The sequence below is a fragment of the Gossypium raimondii genome, chromosome 11 (assembly GCF_025698545.1).
Source record: "Gossypium raimondii isolate GPD5lz chromosome 11, ASM2569854v1, whole genome shotgun sequence".
NCBI classification, from domain to species: domain Eukaryota; kingdom Viridiplantae; phylum Streptophyta; class Magnoliopsida; order Malvales; family Malvaceae; genus Gossypium; species Gossypium raimondii.
The window spans coordinates 9,521,439-9,526,528 of record NC_068575.1 but is presented as its reverse complement, the minus strand read 5'-3'; the positions used below and the strand labels follow the sequence as shown (position 1 = coordinate 9,526,528).

The following is a 5,090-nucleotide window of genomic DNA, read 5'->3' as shown; positions in this document are numbered from 1 at the left end:
CTCCTATGACTTTCAACCCGAGCAAGTCTCTGAAACTCTATAAACATAGTAAAAAAGCACACATAGTAAGCTTAGAAGGCTTAGTAAGCCATAAGCAAATAAATCATCTCAATGATATTTATAATTCAATTTAACTGGGCAGAATTTAGCAAATCTCAACCACATATACATTCATCATACTCGTAAATTCTTATGACCACATTAAGTAACTTCACTTATCTTATTTATCAATGAACATATAAACCATGCTTTCAAATTCGAATAGCAAATGTTAGCTTAATCATATAAATTAAATTTGCACATATTAATTACATAACCAACCAGAACAAGTCATGCTTTACTAGCCATTTCACATATATGCTAACCATGCATCATAACACCACCATCTCGATATCAATTATCTAATCCAAATTTCAAACCAAATTAGCATACCTCAACACCATGTTTCATGTTTCATAATTCCCATGTTCGAACATATGACAACAATTTCATATAATGAGCATATGTAACACAACGTTCATTTGTATACATTCATTTCATTCATTATCATATATTTCACATATCGTCATTTTAAACATACTCACCTTTCAATTTTTGAATAACATATACACTTCGTATGTACCTGAATCGGATATACTTTCACATAGTCATCCATTTCTCAATATTACCTGTTGAACCATTCGAAATCAATAAGGATACTTGTAATGGCCTGAATTTTCAGTGATGTCGGAATGGTGATTCGAGATCACTAAATCTGACAAATGAGTAGAAAATATTATTAATTTAGTGAGAATGAGTAAATGTGAAGTTGGGAAAATTTTTGAAATAGTGAATAGTGTACTAGGAATAAATATTAAAAAAATTAAAATTGAAAACGAGGTATCGAGACCTCAAAGATTTTAAACCGAGCCATAAGTATTTTTAGAAATATTTTTAGAGTGTCATTGAGTTGGTATTAAAGTTTCAGTTAGAAAATTTTAACGCTTGGATAGTCAATTAACTAAAAGGACTAAATTGAAAATAGTGTAAAATTTGTTAAATTGTGATTAAATAGCTTAAGTGATTAAAAGGAGGATTTAAAGGAAATTAGGCCCAAACTATATGGGCTAGACGGTTGGGCAAGAAAAATCTGGAAAAGTGATGTAATAAGGGTAAAATTGGAAATTTTGTAAAAGTTAACAAATAAAAATCTCAATTAAAAGAGTTTCTAGGCAATTCTTCATAATTATCAGCCATAAAATGCCATTGAAGAGTCCCTCCAAGCTGGTTTTTCATATATTTGAATCACGTAAGTTTAATTCTTGATTATTTCTTCTAATTTTTGTGGTTTTGATACTTTTACAATTACGTCCAACTAATTGTTTCATTAGTTATTGATCTTATGGCTGATTTGAAAGTTACCATTGATGAGTACTGAATTTTTATGATGAATAAGCATGTAATTAAAGATTTGATTTTGTTATATGATGATTCTATTAAAGTAATTTTGATAGAAATTGATTTTAGGGACCTAATTGTGAAAAAGTTGGGAATTAGGGTTTGGTGTTGCGGTTTTGAATATGAAAGGCTATGTAGTAGTCTAAAATAGTTGGAAAAGGTGTTGATTGAGAAAAATTAGATCAATTGAGGGGTTAATTGAGTAGGGACCAAATTGTAAAAACTATAAAGTTTGGGGTAAAAGTGTAATTTCGAAAATTTAAGGGCATAAATTGTGAAATGGATTAGAATAGAATTATATGCTGATGAATGAATAAATTTGTATTTTAGATCGAGAACCCGAAGCAAGCCGAGGAAAAGAAAAAGTAGTTGATTAGTCCCTGAACTTTTACAAATTCTGCAAATCGACCCAGGTAAGTTCATATGGCTGAAATTTAATGATTAAATGTTAATTTCATGAATTATATAATGTATGATGAAATGTATTTAGTGTTGAAAAGAGAGTAAAATAAAAATGCGAAAATCGAATAAATGATCAAATTAAGCGGAACGCCGGATTTGAGTACTTCTGATCAAGAGATAAAGTGATAAGTGGTAGCTTTAGCTACACTTATCTGATCAAGCGAAAAAGTGATAAGTGCTACACTTATCTGATCAAGAGACAAAGTGATAAGTGGTAGCTATAGCTACACTTATCTGATCAAGTGAAAAAGTGATAAGTGTTATACTTATTTGATCAAGTGAAAAAGTGATAAGTGTTATACTTATCTGATCAAGTGAAAAAGTGATAAGTGCTACACTTATCTGATCAAGAGACAAAGTGATAAGTGGTAGCTTTAGCTACACTGATCTGATCAAGTGAAAAAGTGATAAGTGTTATACTTATCTGATCAAGTGAAAAAGTGATAAGTGCTATACTTATCTGATCAAGTGACAAAGTGATAAGTGGTAGCTTAGCTACACTTATCTGATCAGGGACAAATGATAAATGATCATACGTAAGACCATAGTTATACTATGGCAAAGTGAAAGTGAAGTACTCAATTTTCCGTGACCGTTCCTTAATTTTGATCAAGGATGGTAAGTGACAAATGGGCCCAAAGGAATTATGGTCAAAGAATAAGTAGTAGTGAGTTTATACCAAGGAACTCACCAAAGATTGTGGTTGACAGGTAAATTTAGTAATGGTGTATATTGTATAAGTGTACAAGTGTTTGGTAAGATTTATGTTTTATGCCTATGAACTTACTAAGCTTTTCTATAAGCTTACATGTGTGTGTTTATTGTTTTTGTAGATTAACGTATTTATACATTCGGAGGATCGGATCTACATCAAGAATCACACTATCCAGATATACTCCGTAGATTATGTTAAGCAACTTTTGGATTTATATGGCATGTATAGGAATTGAAGTAAAAGTAATAGAATGAATGACTAAGTATGCAAAGTAAATTTGAATGTTATGGTTGTGTTAGATATCGAAATATATACATGTCTTTAGTTTGAAATGGTTGATTGGTCGAACTTCATTAGTATTTAAATGAAGTAGATGAAATACTGGAATTGGTTGTGATTTGAAATTTGCAGGGAAGGTTAGACAATTATAAAGGGGTTGTATTGAATTTTTTTTAAAAATTGCAATGGAGTAGTTCTTGGACAGCAGCATTGATGTAACTTTGAAAAATCACCAAAAATAGTGGAAATAGAATTAGAAGTTGAGTGAGATATGAAATCAAAGCTGAAAGAGTATACTTTCACATGAAAGAAATGGAGTAAGAAAAAGAATTATATACTTTCACATGAAAGAAATGGAGTAAGAAAAAGAATTATATACTTTTAGATATTTGAATTTTAGTGAAACAGGCAAGAATGTTTTGAAGTCCCTGTTCGACTTTAGAAATTCATTAAAATTGTAAAGAAGTAATTATGAGTTATAATTTATATTTATAGATTCCTTAATGAGTCTATTTTCAGTCGAAATAATTTTAAGCACCATATGAACTCTATAATAAGAGATAATTAAATTTTAGTGATGAGTGGTCAGGATAGTCAATCAGTGAAACAGGGGATAATTCAACTAAGAAACTGTACTAATTGGATAAACCAAAAATTCTTAAAAATTTATGGTGAATAGATATATGAGTCTAGTTTCAGGGAAAATTTACGGATCTAAATTTAGAGTTTTGTAGCTTAAATTATAATTATTTTAGTGGCTTCTGCGCAAGTGGACAGCTTTATTATGAATGATGAAATTAAATTTGAAAGTAAATTTTTATGCCCCGAACTTTAAAGTTAAGTCAAGTAACGCCTCATGCTCGACTCCGGCAACGGTATTGGGTAAGAGGTGTTACAATACTCGGATAGCTCGGAAAGCTCATACAGCGCCATATCCCAGATATGGTCTTACATGTTATCACATATCGGTGCCACTGTCCCAGACAGGGTCTTACACGAAATCATATACGATACCGATGTCCCAGACATATCTTACACGTAAATCACAAATTGATGCCAATATCCCAGACGTGGTCTTACACGATGACACATCTCGGAATCCTATGTCATGACATATATATCCTATACTATTCCTATAGTTCGTACGGGGCTTTCGGACGTCATAATTCAATCAATTCTAGCTCGAAACACGTCATTCCATGCTCAATTCAATTCAGCAATATGTATATAAATACAATTCAATTCGGTAATATATAAAACATATACATTTGAATTCAAGAACATTTATTCACTTATGAACTTACCTCGTATGGACACGAACGGACCGGAACGACTATTCAATAACTTTCGACTTCCCCCGATCCAATTCTGATTTCTTCCTTTCTTGATCTAAATTAATACAAAATTTACTTATTTAATCACTAATTCACTAAATTTAACACAATTTACACATTAGGGTAATTTTACACTTTTGCCACTATACTTTCACATTTTTGCAATTTAGTCCTTATCACATAAAATCACAATTTCATGAAATTAAACACAAATCCAAGCTAGCCGAATTTTATTATTTCCATAACAGCCCATATTTTCATTTATTCACACTTTTACCACACGATTTATTATTTTTCTCCAAAATTGACATTTTTACTCAAAATCACTTTTCCAAACATGTAAAACTATCATCAAAATTTCATATTTAATCATCAAACATCAATTAACACATGTATTCAACAATGGAAACTATCAAAATCTTTAACAGTTTCGAAATCGGAGGTACGGGCTAGCTAGATTACGAAACAACGATCTCAAAAACATAAATATCATAAAAAATCGAGCAAAAAACTTACCTTGATCAAAGATAGAAGTGCCGAATGCATGAGAGCTCAAAAATGGTGTTTTCTTTCTTTAGAAATTCGACATTCACCAAAAAGATGGAATAAAGTCATGTTTTGGTTTATTTAATTAACCATTATTTATTTAATTACCAAAATGTCCATTAATAAAACATAAATAAAACACTTAATGGTTTTCCATCTTTGTCCACTCAATTATTCAATGGTCAAATCACAACATAAGGACCTCACCTTTAATTAAGTAAAGCAAATAAGCACTTTAACTTATAGCATGCTACTTTTCAATTTTACGCGATTAAGTCCTTTTTATCGAATTAACCACTCAAACGGTAAAATTTCTT

The 5,090-nt window shown here is 30.7% G+C and overlaps 1 long non-coding RNA gene across 1 annotated transcript; it reads right to left on the bottom strand.

Annotated features, from left to right (window-relative positions):
• Positions 1–306: 306 nt before the first annotated feature.
• Positions 307–4,814, bottom strand: LOC105804772 (uncharacterized). Its single transcript, XR_008190633.1, has 3 exons — positions 4,744–4,814; positions 4,198–4,282; positions 307–754 (listed from the first exon to the last, which is right to left on the bottom strand). It is a non-coding gene; the product is annotated as an uncharacterized LOC105804772 (long non-coding RNA).
• Between the last annotated feature and the right edge of the window lie 276 nt (positions 4,815–5,090).